At 42.0% G+C, this 22,177-nt stretch overlaps 1 protein-coding gene across 4 annotated transcripts in view; it reads left to right on the top strand.

Moving 5' to 3' along the window:
- The first annotated feature begins 1,421 nt into the window (after positions 1–1,421).
- The window catches only part of ITCH (itchy E3 ubiquitin protein ligase), a 61,494-nt gene continuing 40,738 nt past the window's right edge, over positions 1,422–22,177 (top strand). For 3 of the 4 annotated variants that reach the window (XM_074553858.1, XM_074553857.1, XM_074553855.1), the window contains exon 1: positions 1,422–1,557. The gene's annotated coding sequence lies outside the window, so the exon portion shown is untranslated. Of the gene's footprint in view, positions 1,558–17,154; positions 17,229–22,177 lie in introns of all 4 variants that reach the window. The other variant, XM_074553856.1, reaches the window with a different exon arrangement.

Genomic DNA, 22,177 nt, shown 5'->3' with positions numbered 1-22,177 from the left:
TCCAAATTGGCTTCCCATGAATTCCCACCTCTCTGACAAAGCCTCATGCTCCTGATTTTTCCATACTCAGCCTCTAGCTTAGCAACACACGTTGTCCTGTGCTGGAATTAAAGTGATTTCTGTGCCTGAAGTGATGTGCACATGTACCTTGGTGAGTTGGAACCATAGATGGCAGATTGCCATGGAAACGTGTGTGTTGGTCTGTCAGGGAAACAGCAGGAGCTGTTTTCTTGCTTGTCAACAGAAACAGTCACTTAATTGTGGCTGTGAGATCTTATTGGAGTTTATGTGTGGAAGACAAGAGGGATTTTCACATCCCTGCCAGTTGTAAGAAAATGCTAAACTTTGCACTTGTAAAGTATATAATTTTTCTGAAGAATTATTGAGGATATTCTCCTACTCTCTGAATATTGGGTATTCTTTCCTCTAATTTCAGAGCCTAGACTGTCCCATTCCTCACTGTCAAAAGAAGTGTATTGTAATTTCTATGCATTCACTTATGCAATAATGCATTCAGGTTAAGAAAAAATACACTTGACACAAGAAAGATTTATGTAAAGGTTAAATATCAGTGGCTTAAGCACCTGCAACAGATAGGTTAAAATCACAAAAGTTATTTTATTTTCAAAGGGCTTTATTTTGTGTCCCAAAGCCCACAGTGACAGCAGTGATGTCCCAGCTCCTGTTAGCCAGGATTCCCTCTCTGCTCTCAGAGATTTTCCATTGCTGCTGTCACTGCAGTAACGTGGGCCAGGGGTGGTCGTGGCATCCTCAAGGTGCTCTTGTACCAGCTGAGCCCTCAGGGCTGCTTTGATGATCCAAGATTTTTACTGTAGTGTATGTGTACACACACACACACACATAGATATTCTCTGTTCACAGAATCATAGGGTTGATGATTTGGATGATGGAATGATTTGGGCTGGAAGGGACCTTAAAGATCTCATTCCACCCCTTGCCATGGGCAGGGACACTTTCCACTGTCCCAGACTGCTCCAAGCCCTGTCCAATCTTGTCTTGGACATTTCCAGGGATCCAGGGGCAGCCACAGTTTCTCTGGGCACCTATGCCAGGGCCTCAGCACACTTATAGGGAAGAATTTCTTCTCAATATTCCATCTAATCCTGCCCTCTGGCAGCGGGAAGCCATTGCCCCTTGTCCTGTCACTCCAGGCCCTTGTTTAAAGCCCCTCTCCAGCTCCCTCGGAGTCCCTTTAGGCATTGCAAGGCGCACTAAGTTGTCCCTGGTGCCTTCTCTTCCCCGGATGAGCACTCCCAGCCCCCAGGCTGGCTCCAGAGGATATACCCGTCACGCTGCACCTCACGCTCCCTCACGGCCCCTCACGGTCCCACCCCTCCCCGCCCTGCCTCTCGACCCCATGGCCCCGGCCGAGCATGCGCAGTGTTGGCGCGGTGCACGCTGGGAGCTGTGGTTCTTGCGCTGCAGCCGGGGGACTCGGCGCCTGCGCACGTCGCGCCCGACTTTGCTAAGTCGCTGCCGGAGGCCGGGCGGGCCGCGCTGCCATCTTGGACCTGAGGGACGGGGGAGCCGCGGCCGGTGAGCGGAGCGGGGCCGGGGGGTGGAGAGGGGCCACGGGGGTAGCGCTGGGGACGGGACCCTGCGGGGGGGCGCGGGAACCCCGCGGTCGGGCCCGGATCCGGAGGGGCTCGCTGAGGGCGGACCCGCCGCTCTGTACCCCCGGGCCCCGCGGGGCAGCTCCAGGAGCGGGGCAGCACCGCTCCCTCCCCGGGACGCGGGCGGCGATCCCGGGACCCCCGCGCTGTCCGGCCCCGGCCCCTCCGCGGCTGCCGGGGGCGCCTGCCCGCACCCCGGTGCCTCCGGTTCCGAGTGTTTCCTCAGCCGTCCCCGGCAGTGTTGCGTCCCTGCCCGGCCGGACCCCGCCAACCTCTCCCTGTTCCTGGTCGCCAGGATCTGCCCCTAAACCTTCGCCCTCTCGCAGGCTCGCTCCCTTCAAGGCTGTGCTTTCCGCAGCCCTTCCAGCCCAGCCTCCTTCCCCCGTGGGTGTCCCCCCTGTCCCGGGGCTCCTTCCAGGTGTGCGGGGCTTCGGTGTCTTTATCTCGGCCGGGTACAGCCGGACATTGAAGGAATGTGTCCTAGCGATAAAGCGTGACCGCGGCCAGAGGTTTATCCCGAACTGTTCCCTCTTGTAAACACGGCAGAATGGCATCGTTGGTGGCACCGCTCTATTTTGGAAACATGGACAAGTTCTGGCTGTTAACTCCTCCGCTCCCACGCCGGTTTTCTTTGACCTTGTGTGCCAGTGCTGTCGAGATAAAAGCAGACAGAGGTGTTCGAGGATGGGTTTCTCTAATTTGCTCTAATAATCGAGGATTCAGCTTGTTTTAATTGCCGTAATTTGTGATGTTAAATTGTCAGAAGACCTTCTGATCTGTGTGTGATGCATAGAAAGGATAAGGTGTAGCGTTTGGGATACCTGTGCTGTGGCAGCCTTTACCCTTTGTGCTTAAGGAAATACCCCCAGCAAAACTTACCTTTATAACTTAATTAGACTTGAAGAAGTCAGAAACCAGCCTATTTCAGACTGTCTTTACCCAATATATTGCTGCTTATTGTCGTGAGTTTTTCATTGTTTTGCTCGGTCTCTGCTACCCTGCCTGTCAACCTTTTTGAGGAGAAGTGGAGAGAAATCTGGACTGGTATTTGAAGGAAGGCATTCTGTGCTGAGGGAGTGCCAATAGATCCAGCAGTTGCTTTTATTTACCTGAGAAAAGGCACAGGCGTTTAAGAATGAAACATGAATCACAGGCCATCTTTGGTTCTGGGGATTTAATGCTTAAAAATGTATTGTTTGAAAAAACAGTAAAATTCTTTTCTGTTTTTATGAAGTGAAAGTCCAAAGCAGTTGTAATTTAATTACAATTACCCTGCTATTCACTACAGCTGTTTAAATGTGGACTGTGCATTCTTAGTTGTGATTTAGCTGACATTCAATCACTGCACTGAATGCATTCACCTCCAAATGATCTTTGGAATAACATGTAGCATTCAGACCCAAAGTGAGTTTTCTGGTCTTTAAAACAACAGCAGTAGATGTGAGAGATAATTTGAGAGTGGAAAATAACTGAGACTTCTGAGTGCTAACTTTGAAAGCTTCTTACAGATTAAAGTTATTTTAGGGCTTAAGAGAGATTGAGAGAAGATTATTTATATGAATTTATTAGTTAAGCAGCATCACCTCTTTTTCTTCCTTCAATTTTCTCTCCCTTCTTGAAGTGCTGTTTCTTCTGTTGCGAATCCGACCTGAAACATGAGTTATCTTATTTCTTGGTTTTTAATTTTCAAAATGGTTTGGGGAAAACTACAGCATAAGGTAATAGGAAGAAAGGCGGTAAAGTAGCATGGTGTTTGTCTTGAGGAGATTAAATTTATAATTTTTTTAAGAGAGCTTGTCATAGACTGCTTGAAAAATGTTTCATGAGAGATTTACAAAGTAATTTTATTCTATTTACAGCATGTGAAAGAGATAAGATGTTTGTCAGCAGCATTGTCAGTATCAGTCAATGATAGCATCTAAATAAACATCTTTTGTGAGTTTAAGCTGTTTAAACAAAGTGATAAATATATTCAGCCATAGTGAAGTACTTATCAAGCAATAAAACCAATTTGGTTTCATCTTAAAAGCAAGGAAAAGAGTCTGCAGGGTGAGAGTAGAATAAAAACCCCTTGCACATGGTAATGATGACACTTCTGGGAGTTTATTTTTAAGCTTTTCTGTTGGGGTGTCCAGTTATGCTCATGTAATGTTCTAGTTTTTGTCATTCAGCTGCGCTCACATGTAATTGCAGGAATTTCTTTGTCCCCTCACAGCTGAGGAGAGTGAAGGTGTGTGCATCACCCCGAGGACTGCTGGCCACAGTTCCCTGCTGTGGCTGTGCTTTGCCCAGCTGCAGAAGCATTTTGGAGTGAGCCCTTGCCTCAAAGGGGAAGTAGACAAGCCATGATTATAGTCTGGCTTGGGAGTATTCTAGATATTTCGTTTTACTGTCTTGTAACTTGAGTAATTTTAAAGACTGTAGGCAGTCCTTCTTGGGCCTGCTTGGACTGTTAGCTGAGCTAATTCTGTGTGCACATTTTGGTGAGAGAAAGGTTCTGCATCCTTCCCTTAGAAGACTAAAGCAATAGAGACTTGGTTGGTTTCTCTAAGTGACTGGCACTCAGGTTTTACTGTAGTGCAGAGTTGCTGGAGCTGAAAGATTGATATTTTTCTTCATAAGAATTGCAAATTACACATAATGGGAATGAAAGTATTGCAACAAACTGGGAAAGAGCATTTTGAAGAAGCCAGGGCCCTGTTTCTTCTGACCAGCTCTCAAGTTATGCCTGGAATTTCTGCTTTTACTATACCAAAGCACAGCAGGTTTTTTTCTCCACTCAGAGGAAACACGATACCACATCTTGTTGTGCTGGTTATTCCAATAGTTTTTCAAACTTGGCAGTATGTTGCTGTTCTTTCTTTTTTTTTTTTTAATAAAAGTTTTATTTTAGTCCTCCTGTTTAGGAACCAATAATTCCTGCCTTCCACCCACCTGCCTGAGCAATTCTCAACTCTGCTGCTGGGAGAGGCCGATTGTTCCAGTCAGGCACAGAACTCCTGGCACGTTTGCATTTTTACACCATTGGTTCTGAAGCTGCAGCTCAGACTCAAATGGTGCTGTGGCTCAGCAGGAAAAGGCTCTTCAGGTGGATTGTTCCAATTTGATTGTGTGAAACCTTTCTAATCAGCACATGAAAGTTAGGTGACTTACCTTTCTTTACCTGAAATGTGCAGCTCTCACATTCTGGATGTGTTAGCCCATGATATGGAAGCTGGAGCTTTCAAGAGGAGTGTTGCTATCAGCCTGTGTAAAATCTTCATGTTCTCAGTTTTCTATTCTTTATAGGTCTAATTTTCTTTCAGTGTTAGCCTTTACACACATTTTTTCTTTCCTAAGTATTAACTGGATACCTAGTAATCTTTTTGAAGTTTATTACTAGGAAAAGAAACATCAAGTGAAAGATTAAGGTGATCTTGAAACAGAAAAAGACATGGTAAGACAGGCCTGCAATCTGCTTTTGATTTATTCATTAATTCATCAAATAAATAGCCATTTACAGTGAAATATCCATTAGGAATATAAAATTTGTGACTGGAAGCATATTAATTTTCAGAAAAATAAAATAGGCTCTTTGATCCCTTCAGTATCATGTGATTGGGATGGAACTTTTGCCTGGGCAAGTCATTCATAACTTACTACCCTTTTTAGCTTTGCCTCATTCAGTGGAAAAAGTGAAGGAAAGCTCAGTGCTGAGCAAGCTGAAGAGATGGACTGAGACAGAAGAGTGGGTTGTGTGAATTTTTAACATGATTTTGGTCAGTATCCATGCTGGGTGCCTTCCCAGTCCCCAGTGCTAGCTAACTTCTAATTGTGTATTAACAATCACTAGTCTTGCTTAACAGTTAGAAAGCTCAGATATCCAGATTTTTATTTTATTCACTGCTGGCTTCATAAACACTTGAATGTATTAAGACTTTTTGCTCTGAATATTCCTCTTCTGCTTTTCTGACACCCTGAGCTTTTTGCTCTGTCAGTGTTGCTCTTTTCATCTATTTGTAAAGCAGATAGATGGAGCAAGTTTGTTCTGTATAAGGATTCCTCATCTTTAAAGTTTTTTCTTTTACTTTGGCTTATCAGAGCCTGAATTAAGTGATCTGTGGATCACTGTGATTAATTTCTCTCAAGGCTTGTCTCTACAAGTGTATGTGCCTTGTATATGTCCATGTGTATTTTCTGCTGCTGTAAGTGTATAATTTCAGAGGCTAGATAAGAAATGTACTGACCAATATATTAAAATGTTCATAAAATGGTAATGTATTTGGCCTAATCTTTAACCAGGCTTGCTCACTTCTGTGAAATTTTTTGCATATTTTCACCAGATTTTACCTCAACACCCTTTCCTTTCTATTCAGATTAAAACTTCCTGGGCAATCCTGCATGTGAAGGGCACTTTTTATAAAGGAAATAAGAGAAAAGAGAATTTGTGAGCTTAGAAGATAAAAAATGAAACTTGTGTGACACTGACTTGCTTTTTGTATCAGGATCACAGCATGGTTTGGGTTGGAAGGAACATTAAAGACACCAGTTCAAAGATCACAACACTGCTTTAGTTCTTAAATGTCTGTGATTGACCCAGTGCCTGTGACATCTTCAATGATGAAGCCTTCAGAGCAGTTTCTTTTTCCAGCTGTCTGAAGGGAAATAATGTGTATAATGGTAATGGTAAAGGGGAGGGAAATGCTGAAGGAAGACCCTTTGATCACCTCACTCTACCTGAAAGAAGTTTCCACACTGAACAGCTCTCACCTGTGTTTTCAGGTGGAATACTCACCACCTGTAACATTTCTAATTCCATTTGAGTGCTCATCACCTAAAGATACAGAGGAAAACTTGGGATCCCCAGGCAGTAATCCTGCATGTAATTGCCATGTTCCACTTTGTACACGTTAAATTGAGTTTACCAGGAAGATTTTAAAATGCCTTTTTTTTTGCCTTATACCAATGAGGCATTTTGTGAATATTAAAAAGACCAATTTCCAGAGCAATGCTGCATTTATTCAACATGTGCCTGAACCAGATTGAGTTCAGAAAAATGAAAAAGCTGTTGTGAGGCAGTGGTGTTGTCATTGTCCTCCTGTGCACCCACTGAATCAGGGTGTTTAACTCCTGTGCTGAAATCTGGTTTGGGCAGGTGGGTTTGCTCTATGTGGAGACCTGTTGACATTGCTGGTGGTTTGTTTGATATTCTCCACGGTTTAAAGGTTTTAAACATAGCCCTGGGAGGTGTGGCGTGGTATGTCATGACTTTTTTCTGCTTTCCCTTCCTTTCCACTCATCATGAGTCTCTCTGAACTACAAGATGTAAGGCACTGGTGAGAGTTTGCATTATTAAAGTAAAAAATAACATTTAAGCAACATCTTGCTTTCACATCTGCGATGTGAACGAAATAATACTGTCCTAGGGGTATTGCAATGTGAATAAAATAACACTGTCCTGAGGGGGATATTAGAGGTGGAAATATTTTCAGACTAATGCCTGTTTGTGTCAAGGCTGGAAGCTGCCCAGTGCACTTTGTGTTTGAGTGGAGAAGACACCAACAAAGTGAAATTCATAGTCAGGGGTGGCTGATGTGGGAGGTGACAGAGGAGGGGACTTAGACACAGTAATAATAGGGGTGAGATTTATTCTAAGAGTCTGTGTCACAGCTGGGATTTCTTTGCTTTTTGGAATTTCACTTCCTGTTTTAAAAATAGCAAACTCTATACTTCACATTCTATATTTCTGCCTTCATGACTTCTAATCTCACACACAGTAATGCAAACTACATAAAGTGCCTGAACAGAATTTAGAATAAAATTGTCAGTACTCCTCACATGGTTCAGCCTCAAGGTTTGTATCTGTAAGGATGTTTTGCTGATTAGTCACTGCACAGTGTTATATCCCTGTGAGCCTGTTCTTTTGCTCCAGTGTGTGGGTTCCATTTTGTTGTTCCACATGATGTATGGCCAGGGCAGCCATGGAGGGGTGGATGGATGGTAATAGTCTGTTCACAATAAATTACTCTCTTTGCATAGAATATTTTGCCAGGGCATGCAAAGCATGCCTATTTTGTTTTTTAAAAATACACAGTTTCACTGAAGATTTCCTGGATGAAACAGGTCCTTGAATGTCAGTTTATGACTAGAATTGGCACGAAGATGGGGAAGGACTGTGAGACAGGGGAGGGTCAGGGGGAAGGGGGCCTTCCTTGGTGTCCTGGTTTAGGGCAAATTTGTTAAAGAATCTGCAAAGGAGGGCCCCTCCAGAAAGCAAAACCCACACAGCCCCTCCCCCCAACTGGTTGGGGAAAAAATTCCTCGGAGAGAGGTGGAAAGAACCTGTTTATTTGACTGGCCCAGCACCCCCCAGCACACAGAATGAACAATACCCGATGACACCGCTCTGAGAAAGATGACAAAATCAGAAAGTCTCTTTCAGGGGTGGTTGCTCTGTTCTCAGTCCCTCCGACTCTGGGGCAGCTGCTGCAGCCAAACGGTTCAAACCCTCGGTGTTCCCAGGTCCCAGTCCGGAGCAGGTTCGAGATGGTCCCAGAAACAGGAGAGGAGAAACAGTCCAGGAAGGGATGTGGACTGTTTAGCTAGAACGTGCTAATAAGCAGAGGCCAAAGCAGAGCAGAAAAAGAGAGCAAGCAAAGCAGCAAGCTGAAAGCAAGAAGAGAAAAACAGCCCTATGTACTGCTCGTCTCTGTGTCCCTGATAAGAGAAACCCAAACAAAACTTCCACTCTTAAAGGCACAGAACAGATGAATGGGGATACAAGCATCATAACATCACCCCAGGACACCTGGGCAGCTCCAGCTGCAGGAGGAGAATTCCCCATCTTCCCTGCTCAGGAGCTCACTGCTGACGTGTGGGTGGTGCAGTTACCTCTGGTTTACCTGCAGGTTTTGGTTTAGGTTTGGTTTAGTCCTGCCCTCCTTCACCAACCTGTGGGCTTCCAGCTGTACCCCAGCAGTAAGGCAAGTCCCTGGGAATTGAAGGATACAGTCAATGTTTGTTGTTAGAAGATGATCTTGTTTTTTGTTTTTATTTAATGTGCAATTGTCAGTTTTTCACATAGAAGATCTAGGACGCAAAGACTGAAACTTTTGTTTAAGGAACTTACTTATTACTTTAGTTGAATTAAGGTTTCTGACATCAGCTTTATCTTTTTATAAAGGTTAAAGGAGTCTTAGGGCAGCCTCAGAAAATTCAAGTTTAATGGAAGTGTTGAGAATATTGGAACAGTGGTACAATTCTAGGCCACCTCTCTCCTATAGTTTCTGTTCTATTTTACAGAGAGGCATGAGCTGGAATTTAGCAAGCAGCCAGATTTTGGGATGGCTTTGTTGTCCACCCATGTCTGTACTTTGATGTTGCCATCTGGTCACTTGTAAAAAATTCCCAGGAGCAGGTATTGGACTTCTGTTGAAATTAGAAAACACGAAGATGACTCCTGGAATGAAGGGTTTTGCTTGCAGCAGTTTGCGGTTTTGGGAAAGACAGTGACCCGTAGCAGACTTTCAGATACCTCAGGGCTGACTTAAATAATCTCAATACTTTCTCCCCTCCCTGAAATTGTAATTTCCATTGCATTGTTTTGGATTAACTTTAGTAATAAATAATTTAACTTGGAAAAATGCAACATTTCTTTTCAGCTGACACTGAATTTTGCACACAGCAATATTACTGCATTTTGTTCCAAGTACTGACTTTCCACTTCTGGTTTCTTTGATTCTACTGTTTAAGAATACTCAGAGAAGCAGCTTATTTTTCTTAGGGGGCAGTGCATGTGTAGTCATACCTTACCTGTCAGAATTTCAGTGAGTTGTCTTCAGCAGTTCTTGTTCCCACAGCTGAGCCAATCAACAGGAACTGTCTCACACCATCTACTTTGCTGAAGCAGGTACAAGCAGCAAGTGACAAAGAGCTTTCTTTTTCAAGAGATTCGAAGTCATCAGCACATTTCAGATATGTGCTTGTTGCTGGTAGTAGGGAATGATTCATCATTTCTTTGATGAGCCTTGCCAGGCTGAATTGCAGAGCTGTGCAGTCTGTTTCGATTTCGTTTATTGCTCAGGTACCTACAGTGATGATCTGTTTAGCAAGTTTTTATGGGCAATATCTCATGAAAGCTCCACAGGCCTTCTTATCTGTGTTCTTGGGGGCAGAGGAGTGGAGGTGTGTCTGGGGCTCTCTTCATTGCTATACCCACAGAGAGAGGTAATTTGGTGCTCATTAAACCTTCACTGGTGCTGTTGGACACTTCGAACAAGGTGCATTGTGTACTGGACAGTCCTGCACAGAACATCCTGAAAAATTGTGTTAAGGTTCATGGAGACACCAGCACTGCACTTCTGGAAATTGCATCTGCTCCATTTGAGGCTTCCAGGTGAGATGGTCAGGGTTGGCATTTTGCTGCTAGACAACAGTCTTTCCAGAAGCTACTTTTAAAAACATGACAGCTGTCCAATTTTACAACCATATAAACATGTACAACAACTGTAATGGCTGCTGAAGTTGTCATTCTTAGTAATGACTACAGGTAATTGGGTAATTGAATGGTCATGCTTTGGGATTTTTTTCATTCCCCAGAGTTAAAAGCTTTTTGCAGGTTTGTTTAGGTGTGTGTACAAGCCATTGATAATGAAATGTAGCTCTGAGAAAGGAATGGGGAAATAATGTGAGGCAAGCACTGAGCTGTAAATAAGAGGTAAAACTAATGGCCAGAGATTATGAAATCCTCTGTAGGTGCTGCCCTCTGTTAATAACTGAATGTGTAACTGCTTCTGAAGGGACTTGTTCCAGAGCTGCAAGGTGGATGGTGAAACAGAAGGTGGTGGCCTCATATTTTGTTTTACTGTGTTATTTTACAGCAGAGAAAATGTTTCTTATTGACACTTTGATGTGCTTAGGCCTGAGCAGCAGCCTCAGCCAGAGTTGACTTAAAAGATGAACCCTGGGCATTATGTGACTAACACCATCAGTGTTATTTAGCTAAAAATAAATGACACAGATGCTTGTGCTGGCTCTCTATAACCTTGTGGAGTTATCTGCAAGAAATGTATCATTTTAAGAAACTTTCCCAAGTGCCATGAATAGAGGTTTGTTTGTAGGGTATTTTAGGGGAAAACCCTCCCAGCCAAGGCCTGGGCTCTGGCCAAGCTCTGGCCCCTGCTGGTTGGGAATTGTGCCATCAGATCCAGGAGTTGCTGTGCTAAAAATATCATCAGGTCACTTGGACTTCTGATTTGGGCTTATAAAAACTGGACCCATTTTCAGGGAATTTGGAGACCTCACTTGTGAGTGGATGCCACACATGGGATTTTTCCAGTTGCCAGGAAGAATTCTCCAGGTGCTTCCTGCAAAATGGGGCTCCCCAGTGACTGTGGGCTCTGGGTGATGCTGGAGTATTTAGGCAGTTGGTGATGTATCCTTCTCAATCATTATCCTGTCTCTCATGCAGCAATTATTAGCTGCATTACCTTGCTTCTTTTTGCTTCTTGCTGAAGCCAAGAGTGTAGTTTTATTGAATGTATTCTTTTACTTTTGTGTTGCCTTAATATTCATAGTCAAACAAGACTGTTGAAGTGAAGGGAGACGACCCTCCTGTGTTGGGTCAGCATCGACTCCGATTTATTGATCAACCAGGCACCTTTTATAACAGTGCTAATTCTCTTCATGCACATTGCAAAATCTGAGCTCCTGACAGGCTGTAGAGAAAACTTCAGCTCCTCCTTTTGTTTACAATACCTGAAGTTTGTTTATTGAAACCAAGATCAGTGTTCCCACCATGATATGAAAAGTTCTCAAAACCTTCATATCTATTCCCAGCCTGGCCGTCTGTTCCCAGAGCAGCCAAGGACAGAATATTGCCTGTTTTTGAGGAAACGGTCTGAGAATCTTGTTGTTTATATAAAAGGTGGCTGAGAACCTTAATTATTTACAGGATCAAGCCTGGGAACTGCTGCTTTACAGCAGCCTTTTTAGCTGAATACCTTCATGGCCTGTTTCTTTAAGCCATGCTTGAACCAGGCTCTCCACACAAGACCACTCTTTCCATTGGTGTCTGTTCTTTAAATTGCCCCCATCAACTGGCAGAACACACTTCAAAAGTAATGCCTTTGAAGTACTTTTAAAAATAGCTGTAATACAAAAACCATGGATTTTTTTTTCTGATGACAAGTCACAAAATAATGTGTCAAATAAGTTAAAGTTCAAGTGGTTCTCTTAACATATCCAGTGATACCAGTCTTTTATCTCTTCCCATAAGCATCAAATTAAGTTCTGCAGTTTCTGAAATTTGCTCATGAAGGTTGACTATTTCCACCTTTTTAATTGGAAAATAACTTAAAGCAGTAGTGTAAGCTGTGATGCTGAGAGGATATGTCTATACTAATGAGATAGGGAAGATAAATGTAGGCACTGGGAAATGAGGGAAATTCAGTGGATATGTCAAAATCATCCAGCTAAAGTGGTAGAAGAGCACATTGATGGGAAAGGCAGCTATGTTATACCTCCAAAATCAAGTTACCTGTGTAGACATTGTGGGCATTTTTGACAGCATCATGTTTGTTTAGTTTTAGTATCATAAGTGAAAGTTCAGTGCCCATCTCTCCCACTGAGGTTTCGACTAATTTATATAGACACTTAGGAGAAGCTTTTAGAAACTGTTGAGGATCCTTTAAGCGACTCTCCTGCCTAAATTTGTCACAGATGGGTTATTTTTTAGGTAAAAGAGAGTAATTGGTCTGATTGAAAGTACCAGGACAGCAGTTTTAAAGAAGCATGGGAGAGATATGGAGCAGCATACAGGTAGCTTCAGATTTGCTTGGTTAAATAATAGCCATATAGGTTAATATGAAGGAAATACATGAAAGCAGGAACAAATTATGGTATCTTTTTGAATAAACAGAGTATCACCCATGATATTTAATGACTTTCTCATCTCTGATGTTGTTTTTATAATGATGGGATAGCACAGGTTCCAAGGCAGTGATATGTGAATTTTTGTGAGGTTTGTTATTAGGGCAAAAGAAAATAAACCAGGAAACCAGTGTGTATATAAAGTGTCCAGTAACAGCTTTATGTTGGGACAGTTGACTTTTGCATATTTTTCAGTTTTATGGAACCTGATTGTCATTCATTGGAGCTGGCTAGCACTGGGGTCTGCATAGTGCTGGACATGTCGGAAATTCACTCAGCTATTTTGCTCTGTTTGTTATAATACACAGCAGCAATAAGGGAAATGGAAGTAGTTGTTAAAAGTGAGAAGAAATACCTGGTGCAGACTTGTGCACTGAATTTTACTGTAGGAAATAGGAAAAGCTGTAGAAATGAAAATCTTGATGTTCAAGATGAACATTACTGAACTTGAAGAAAGTGCAATGCTGATTTATGCAATCTGTGCCTTTCTATTCAAACCAGTAAAGCTGTGTTAATAACTGAGCACTGAAAGGGATCCTCAGTTTGGAAAGAAAATAGCCTACATGAGCTTGATAGATGTGACTTTAGAGGAGGAATCTGCTACAGGACAGAGACTCCAAAAGAACAGGACAGGTACAACAGGAATTACTGAGGTTGTTCTGGGGAACTGAAGAATCACAGAATACCTGAATTTGGAGGGGACTCCTGGACATGGCCTGACCCAAATTCATCTTCTCAGAGCGAGGCTGGTTAGGGCGGTCAGTGCTGTGCTCAGTCAGGTTTGGAATGGCTCTGAGAATGGTGATTTAACCTCTCCTGACAAGTTCTCTGCTCTTCAGCCACCCCACAGAAAAATAAATTACTCCATCCCCTGTTTTTAGGCTGAATTTCCTGCATTTTAATTTGTGCCTGCTGGCTGTTGTCCCATCCCTGAGTACTGCTAGGGAGAGTCTGCCTTCAGCCTTTTAACCCTTCCAGTATTTATACACACTGTAGATCCTCCTGATCATTCTCCTTTCCAGGCTTGACAATCCTGCCTTTCTCAGCCTCTTCCCAATCACTTTATTGTCTCTATACCCCTTTGCTGGTGTCACATCAGTCCATCTGTGTCACTCTTGATTTGGGGAACCTAAAGAGTGGTGCTCATTCTAGAATTAGAATGAAAGAGAATGATCACCTTTCTCATGCTGCAAGTTATTGAAGTTGGAGGGGAGACGACCCACCTTGCATTGGTCAGCCATCGACTCCACTTTATTCATCAATCAGGCACTTTTATAACAGTGTTAATTCACTTCATGCATATTGCAAAATCTGAGCTCACAATAGGTCAGAGATAACATTCCAACCCCTCCTTATGTTTCCAATACCAAGATTTGGGTTCTCAAAATTATTCTTGCTTTCCCAAAACAGCCAAAGATAGAACATCCACTTGTTATGAGAAAGCTGCCTGAGAACTCTGATGTGCAAGGCTCTCAAGGCCTTCATGTTTGCCACTTTTACCTGTAGTTAAAAATAACCTGAGAACCTCTGCTGTTCACAGAAGCAGGCTGTGAGAACCTGCTCCTTACAGCTGCCTTCTAGGCCATCCCTGAAAAAATCTCCAACAGCAAGTGATGCTTTTTCCTACTGCAGGATGCTGGCACCCCTTTTATTTGTTGTGACTGTGAGGAAGCATTGCTGCTTCATGTACAACAGCAGCAGTGTCTTCTGCAGAGTTGTTTTCTGTCCAGCTGCCCCCCCAACTGGTTCATGGGTTTATTCTTCCCCACAGACAGAACTTTGCACTTCCCATTGTGGAATTTTTGTTCCATCAGCATATTTGCTGAGGATGAGCTGGGTCCAGGTTATAAATGAGGAGCTTAAGCAGTGTTGGTGCAGTCTGTCCCCGGTGCCTGGGTTCTAACTGGGCAGTGATCCCAGCCCCAGGAACCTTGCCCTCCATCCAGGCTTGCAGTTCCCCCCAGTCCTGCCTGGCCCCTGCTTCATCCCCTGGTGTGAGGGTGTTGCAGGACGTGGTGTTGTCCCAGCTGCCAAGTCATCTTCTCAAAGAAAGCCCTTGGGTCTGCCAGACATTATTTCCTCTTGACAGAACCATGCTGACTGACACAAATCACTTCCTTGTCCACTTGATGTTTGGAATGGCTCCTACAAGAGTTTGCTCCCTGACCTCCCTGGGGTTGAGATGACACTGATCAGTCTGTCTTGGATCATCCTTGTTGCTCTTTCAGAGAAAGGAGTGTCATTTGGTTTTTTCAGTTGCAGCAATGTGGCGAGTGACCCACAGGAGTTGGGCTTTTCACTTCAGTGTGGCACAGAGTGAGCTTCACTGATCTTCTCTAATGCATAGAATGAACAGGAGAAGAAACTTCAGTTCTTTACCATCTTTCTAGATGCTTAATACTTCTGGAAATTGATACTCTTTGTGATAAAAAGCCATTTGTTTACACAGATAGTGGTACTCAGTGACTGCTCCTCCTTCCTCATGAAACAAGCAGTTCTGTAGTTGGCTCATCACTTGGGCCTCAGGGAGACAATCTGTTACCCTGTTTGATGACACAAATATGTTGTGCTGTATGACAGACCTTTTTTTTACCTACAGCATTCATCATTCATATTGAGTAGACATACAGTCTAAATGTAATCTTAGTCTATTTGACTAAATACTCTGGTTTTTCTTAGACCAGAGCACAGCAGTAAAAACTTCCTAGTAGTTTTGTAGAAGCAATTTTTCTAGCCTTGATTTTGCATAGAAGAAGGGAAAAAGCACACCTGTCCCACTGATGGAGAGTGAGAAACTTTGGGATTTCCTTTTTATAATTGTATAAAGGAAAATATTCTGAAAAAGAATCTCCTCTGAAACTGGAATGAAATTGAATGGACGGTGGCAGTTCAGAAACAAAGTGGCCCAGCAAGTTCAGTATGAAAATATTCATGTCCATGTGCAGGGAATGAAAGAAGAGCAGAAGTAATGCAAGAAGAGTGAACTTGAGTCAGTGAATGTGAGGGACCTGTGGAGGTTTCCCTCATGGCCAGAATGCATAGCAGAGAGAAGAGGAAAGGAAACAATCTTCATTAGTGGTTTAATTGTTTTCATTTGGACAAGGAGTGCGCTTTGGAAATGTTCTCACAGACTGCGCTTGATTTGATTTGTGAAATCAGCTTGGGTCAAGGAAGCTGGGTTGCTGTTGGGTGAAACTGAACTGGGAGCTGTGGTCCTGCTCGTGTTGGACGGTGGGATCCCACTGGAGCTGTAGAACTGCAGATCCAAGGACTGAAAGCCGTGGGTGTTTCAGGTGAGCAGACCCTGCTGCCATTGCTGTTGTGCTGCACTGCTGGTGCCTGTGGGCACAGCAAATGCCCAGGAGGGAGTTCAGAGACCGTCACTGGCAAAGGCTGTGCCAGTGCCAAAGGGGCTGCAGAAAAAAGGTTGACTGCAGTAATTCTGAAAGGTGTAGGCACTATCACCTTACAGGAGGTGAAAATGGGTCTGTAAGAAAACAGGAATCTGTTTTGGCCAGTAATTCTTGCAGTGATCTTAGAAGCCATATGACAATGCAATTAGCTGGAATAAGCTGAAATAGTCTTATTCTTAAATACAGGCTTTAGTATTCTTTTTATTTTAATTTTCTCTGAATGTGTGCTATATGATCAAGTTGAAAATGAGGCAACAGTGAAAGTCTTCAAGAAGAAACAAACAAACAAAAAAACCCACCCAAACTGAGAATAAATGAAGCATTTATATGGGTTGTTATTAATAAAAGGTGCAGGGAAATCCACATCCTAAGATGTTAAAGGAGTAGCTGAAAAACTGAGCAGGAGAATCCTTCCAAAGGAGTTAGCTTGGAAACTCCTCTCAGTCTTTCAGTTGAAAGCCATCTGAAATGAATATACAAGCAAACACTGAAAAAATTATTGCACTTCTAAGAATTAAATCATGTAGCAAAATAAATCTTGTCATGTACAATGTTTGGGCTGGTTTTTTTAACTATTAGGTTTTTCCTGTGGTTTAGAGAAGCTGTTTGATTTCTGGTATGAAGTTTTGACAGAAGTAAGCAATCTTGATCATGAGCAATCTCTTACCACCAATATCAAGAGGAATAAAGTTTCTAAGGAATGCATCTTTTTGTAATTTCATTTTTAAGATGTTTTAGTTTCCTTGGTAGGTTTTAGCAGCAGTGTGGTATGGAGATGTGAAAGCTGACATGTTAGGGATGGAAGGCATTTTGCACATTCACGCCCTGGTAAAATAGCATGTGTTTGTGTAAAGCCTCAGAGCTTTACACTCACTTCTCTGTCATTGTATCTGCAAGCAGCAATATCTATTAAGATGCCTTTATTATAACTCGTATTTTGCTCCTAGTTGAGTGTAGTGAACATTTCTACAAGTCAATTGAGCAGCTTGGGTTAACACTGCTGTTCCTTGTTTTGGAGGGTGTTGGACAGGATTAACCCCAGAGACCCTTTCCAGCCCAAATTATTGCTTGCTTTTATTAAAAAAAAAAAAAAAAAAAAAAAAGGAAGAAATTGAAAGCAATTCTTAGAAATGTGTTCTTGTTTTAAGATATCCTTATGTGGTCCTTTAGTAACCCATTTTCATTTATGTTATTTTCAGGTCATTCTTAGATCATGTTTTGCTTAAGCGCACAACATAGGAAAGAGCAGGAAAACATGGAGAGGTTCTGAGAGGTAAAGATATAAATGTAGCTTGGCATTTGTTAAGACTGTTTTCAGAAATCTCCAAGAGTTAAACCAAGCATGCATTTCTCATCCTCAGTGAAAATTTTCACAGGATTAGGTACCCTGACTTCAAAGTCAGTGCCTGTTCTATGTATTTTTTCTCCTTAATTATCTGGGTGCTTCATAACAGGGAAAATTTTGGGGTTTTTTTCTGGTGTCTTTTCACCTTTTCAAGTTTTGTTCATGTGTTTCATGGTTTTAATCCATGAATGCCTTTGTTTTAAATATGTAAGTGTTAATTTGTGTTTTTCATACTGCTTCTACTAACTTGTTGGATTGCAGGAAAACTGTTGAAATATGTCTTCCAGGCAGGCATCAGTTAATAGATTATAAGTAAGAAAATTGCCTAAAGGAGGAGAAATAATGTAAAATTTTGACTTAATGTTTTTCCTCTGAGTGATCACATTAAGATAATTTCATTGCCCTAATCAAAAATTAATTGAATAACATGAATAAGTAGCTTATAGCTTGTGGATTTATGTCTCTTCTCACTGCTGTGCCATGCAGCTGAAGCACTGATAAGCAGAGGCCTCCAGAAAAATTCTTTTCCTTCCCCTTCCCATAGCAACAGGCAGGAAGGGACTTTGGGTAAAGTTTTTCAGAAGATTCCTTTGCCTGCTGTCATGGTAAGGTCTAAAATAACCTGTTGTGATCAGCACCGTGAATATTTGACTGAGATGCTCAAGATTGGGATTTTTGCTTTGTGGGAGCCTCTCTGCCTCTGAGCCAACTGAAACTGAGTATGACTATAGGGCTAAATAAGCTTTTATAAGGCAGATGGAACAAAATATTATTGCTTTGGGTAACTGTTTTGTTAACTACCTCGTGGTCCTTCTCTTCAGTGCTGCTTTGGGCTCAAAGTCATCCTTTCTGATAAAATGTACTTGGGAAACCTGGTCTGGGAATTACAAAACAGATACATTTCTGTATTTCTACAGCCAGGGTTGGATGTTACCTGAGGCTCTGTGCTGGAGGGTTTTGTGTTTATCAAGCAGCTGCAGTTTACAGAAAGCACTAAATGTTCTCAGGTACCTGCTCAGGTTCATGTCAGAGCAGTTTAACAGTGACTGCTTGGAAGTGTCTGGCCACACTGTGTGCTTTTCCCTGGAGAAAATTCTCTTCCAAGGTTACCACTGAAAAAATACTCTTTATACTTTCTAGGTACTCTCTTTATAGAATCCTCAAAATGTAACAGTTGTGTTTTTTTAAAAGTGAAATACAAAATGTTTTATTGCCTGTTAAGGAAATATATGCTGTTTATAACATTGCTTTAGTCTGTCTTATTTCTGAGGAAGGATATCCCTAAAGCTACAGCACAGAATATTTCTTTAACCTCTGTTTCCTCAAAAGTCCATGTAGGACATGGTTCACAGTGCAAGGAAGTGGAAGAATGAAGAGGGGAAGCTGTAATTTATTTCTACAAGATATGAGACTTCTAATTGCTAGAACTTGATGCCTTTTTTTGTTAGAGATCTAGAATAACAATCTAACAGTCCTAGTAACAGGAATATTTAAGGTCAGAGGGATTTTGGAGGTGCTAAAAGGGTATTTCCCTATGGAAGAAGAGTATTGCTCATTCTGAGAAGTTGGTTCCCTACAGTGAAATCATTCCCAGTTCCAGGACTTGAACCTTTCAAGGGCATAAACTCTCTGCTCACAATGCTGTCACCTGGTGGGTTGCAGATTGTGGGTTTGTGTTTTGCAAGCTGAACTTCATTGAAACCATTCTGTTGGGGTGGGTTAACCGTGCCAGTTATGATCAGGTAAATCTCCTGTGTGCTCACACCTTCAGGAGTGTCCCTTGAGAAAAGGCAGCCAGCAGTGAGTTCAAACTCTTGACCTTCCAGAAAAGGAGGCTTAGGAAAGAGTTCTGCCCATCATGTGCATAAAAGAGCACAAACCCCTATAAATGAGCTTTTACTTTGTGTGTTGCCAGGCCATGATAACACCTGGCAACTCTCATCTATAAAGGAACAGGCTTGAATATCTGGTTTCTTGACTGAAAAGCAATTTGTCTTGTGCAGGTAGCAAGGTAACGACCAACCTTTCCACTCCATTGTGACTTTGTTCTGGTCCTGAACTCCCACTGGGAAATTTTCCTGAAACCTCATCACAGAAGCATTAGAATGAAACAGTTCTGAGTCAGTGCAGTATTGTGTTGTAACAATGTGATTGCCAAAGATTTTTTGCAAAGAATTTTAAAGGCCAAAATTAATTTCTAAAAGCAGTGGTTTGTAAAACGCAGGAGTTAATCCAGTTAATGTCCAGTTAATATGGGTAAATCCAGTAATTCAAAAATCTCTTTGAGTTTGTGGTAGTGACTTACAACTATTCCAGTTTCACTGCCTTATTTTCTGTCATCTTAATACAGTTTAATTCTCTGTACTGGGGGTTACCATGCATGCCAAGTTTCATAGATGTTTTCCAGTGGCAGCCTTTAAGAACCAGCCAGTTGAAGTATTTTGAAGATTACAGCAGTGAACCAGTTTTAGCTTAGTGGTTTGCATATATGAATTGTTGTCCTCTTTGAAATGGATTGTACCATGAGAAGGAAATGGCTGAAACAAAAATAGACCATCTCTTTGTTTTTCCAAATGGTTTTAATTATCCTGTGCAGCTCTGCAGTGTCTGCTCTTGCCAGGCTTTTGCAAATGAAGCAGAAGGCATATGAGGTTCATGTACATTTTTCCTTTTTCCCTTCTCTGAGCATTTCTTAAGTTAGTAAAAGCTAACATCCTCCTAATTAGGAAGGAAATCCTTTGGGAAGTTGTCTGAGTTGGTGGCAATAGCAGTTTTATCCCTTTTGTCCTGCCTGCCACAGTTTTAGTCTAAGAACAGCTCGTGGTTGGGGAAATTCTGATTGTACTGAAAGCGTGAAAAGCTGTCAAATCATGCTTGTCTTTCTTGGCATTTTTTATATTGCAGTTCTGTTTCTTTACGCATTGTCTTTTCCCCATTCTTTTATTCAGAATCAAATGCTACGTGTGTGTAGAAAAAAGTGGTGTGAACGATTTCTGCTGAGGAGGTTCAGGTTTCACAAGCAGGCTTCTTGTTCCAGAGAAATGCTAATGACTGAATTCTCTATAATTTTGCTGTAAGTCTCCAGTTTGGGAGGCCTGAAGACAGTTTAATTTGGACTGCAGTGTTGGAAGTGTTTTTCTCCTCAGGCTGAAGTTGATAGACCAGTTTTTCTAACCTGTGCCATTTGCACAAGGAGCCCTACCTGGTGATCCCAGGTATTCAGGGAAAAGTTAAAGTGATGGATGTCTGCCTACAACGTTTCCAGAGTTATTCTGCCTTTCATTGGGCAATGTTTTTGCTTTGGTAGGCAGAAGGAATGTTTTTCAACATTTCCAACTTAAAAACTTCAGATTCAGCAGAGTTTCCCATGCTCAGTTCTCTGTTGAAGTGGTAGGTATGTAGGAACAAGGAATCAGCACTGAGGATTACTTTTGCATAAATAACTGTTTCTAGAAAATGTATTTAAGGTTGATAGTATGTAATTTCTTAGTGTTTGCTGCTGTAATTTAAGATCTGTTTGTGACAATCATTTTTGATGCCATTGTTGTATATTAATATAGTGTTTGTCATTCATGTTGCACTGAGGTCAGTGGATGTTAGTTCAACAAAATTCACTGAGTTTGCAGGGTAGAGTCTCACTCTCTTTACCAGGGATAGTGTGATATTAATCTTTAAAATCTCACACTACTTACACCCTGTGACAATTTCATGAACTCGTGCTCTCACTTGTGTGCTCAGACACCAGAACATTTCTGGCTGTTGAGGTGGGATAGTTGGTGTCTCTTCTGTGCCTGTGGAGGATGGAACTGATGGTGTCTGTCACTGCCCATTGTGCTCCAGGTTCCTGTTGGTGATAACAAACTACTTCACATATGGATATTTTACATCCTCTGGGAGTCAGGAGTTATTTTTTGCTATTCCTTTGCTCCAGAATCTGGCATACTTCAGCTTCCATAAATCTTCAGTGGAGGCTAATGCTGCTTGTTTTTTTCCTTATTTGGAATATCCATCTCTTTAAAGCTACAGTCTGTTTTCCTGTTGGGCTGACAGGAAATGGAATGACATATGTGATGTGACATAACCCTGTTGGCACTCTCCTCTTTGAAGCACAGGCTGTTTTGCTGGTCAGGCATCTGTGCTGGAGTCTTATCAGAGTGAAGGCATCCTGGCCTTGACACAAACATTCCTGTTTTATTCTTGTAAGAAGTGCCCTTTGTTATCAATCAAAGCCATTTTAACTCTTGTTTAGCTGATTGATGCATGTTTTCATCCCTACTTTGTTCATCTCAATTTAGCATCTTCATTACATTCTCTATAAGGTATGATTGTTCATAGCAGTAAAAGAATCAGTAGAAAAGTTCAGAAGGGAGGTTCTGGAGAACAGATTGAGATCATCTCACTTGTAGAATTAGACCTGTTGGTTTAGGGAATTTGTAACTTCTGACTCTTGATGTACCACTGTCCTTGGATGCAGAAATGATCATCTGTACAGAGCTGTAAGAATAAAGGGATTCCTGTGTTGAGCCAGGAGTACAGTAGATCATCTATATTGTATATATGGTTCAGATATGAAAAAAATATACAATTTAAAGACAGGATAGTAGATTAAGCTTCTACTTCAGCATCAAGGATTTCTCATTAGTAAGTCCACTGTAGGGCCAGGACAGAAGTTAAGCACCTCTTTTTCATTTGTTTTGTGGGTGATATATCTTGCTTGTCCCTCCTTGTAGCTTCTGAAGGTCATGTCACTTGGTTTGCTTCCCAAACTGATTAAACTCTATTCCCCACAAACATATTTTTAGTCTGTGTGTTGAATTGGTGTTGGAGATTTTTTCAGAGATGGCTTAGAAAGCAGCTGTAAGGAGCAGATTCTCACA

The sequence above is a fragment of the Zonotrichia albicollis genome, chromosome 17 (assembly GCF_047830755.1).
Source record: "Zonotrichia albicollis isolate bZonAlb1 chromosome 17, bZonAlb1.hap1, whole genome shotgun sequence".
Lineage (NCBI taxonomy): Eukaryota > Metazoa > Chordata > Aves > Passeriformes > Passerellidae > Zonotrichia > Zonotrichia albicollis.
Note: the sequence above shows the minus strand (reverse complement) of the source record. Positions and strands in the feature narration are given on the sequence as shown.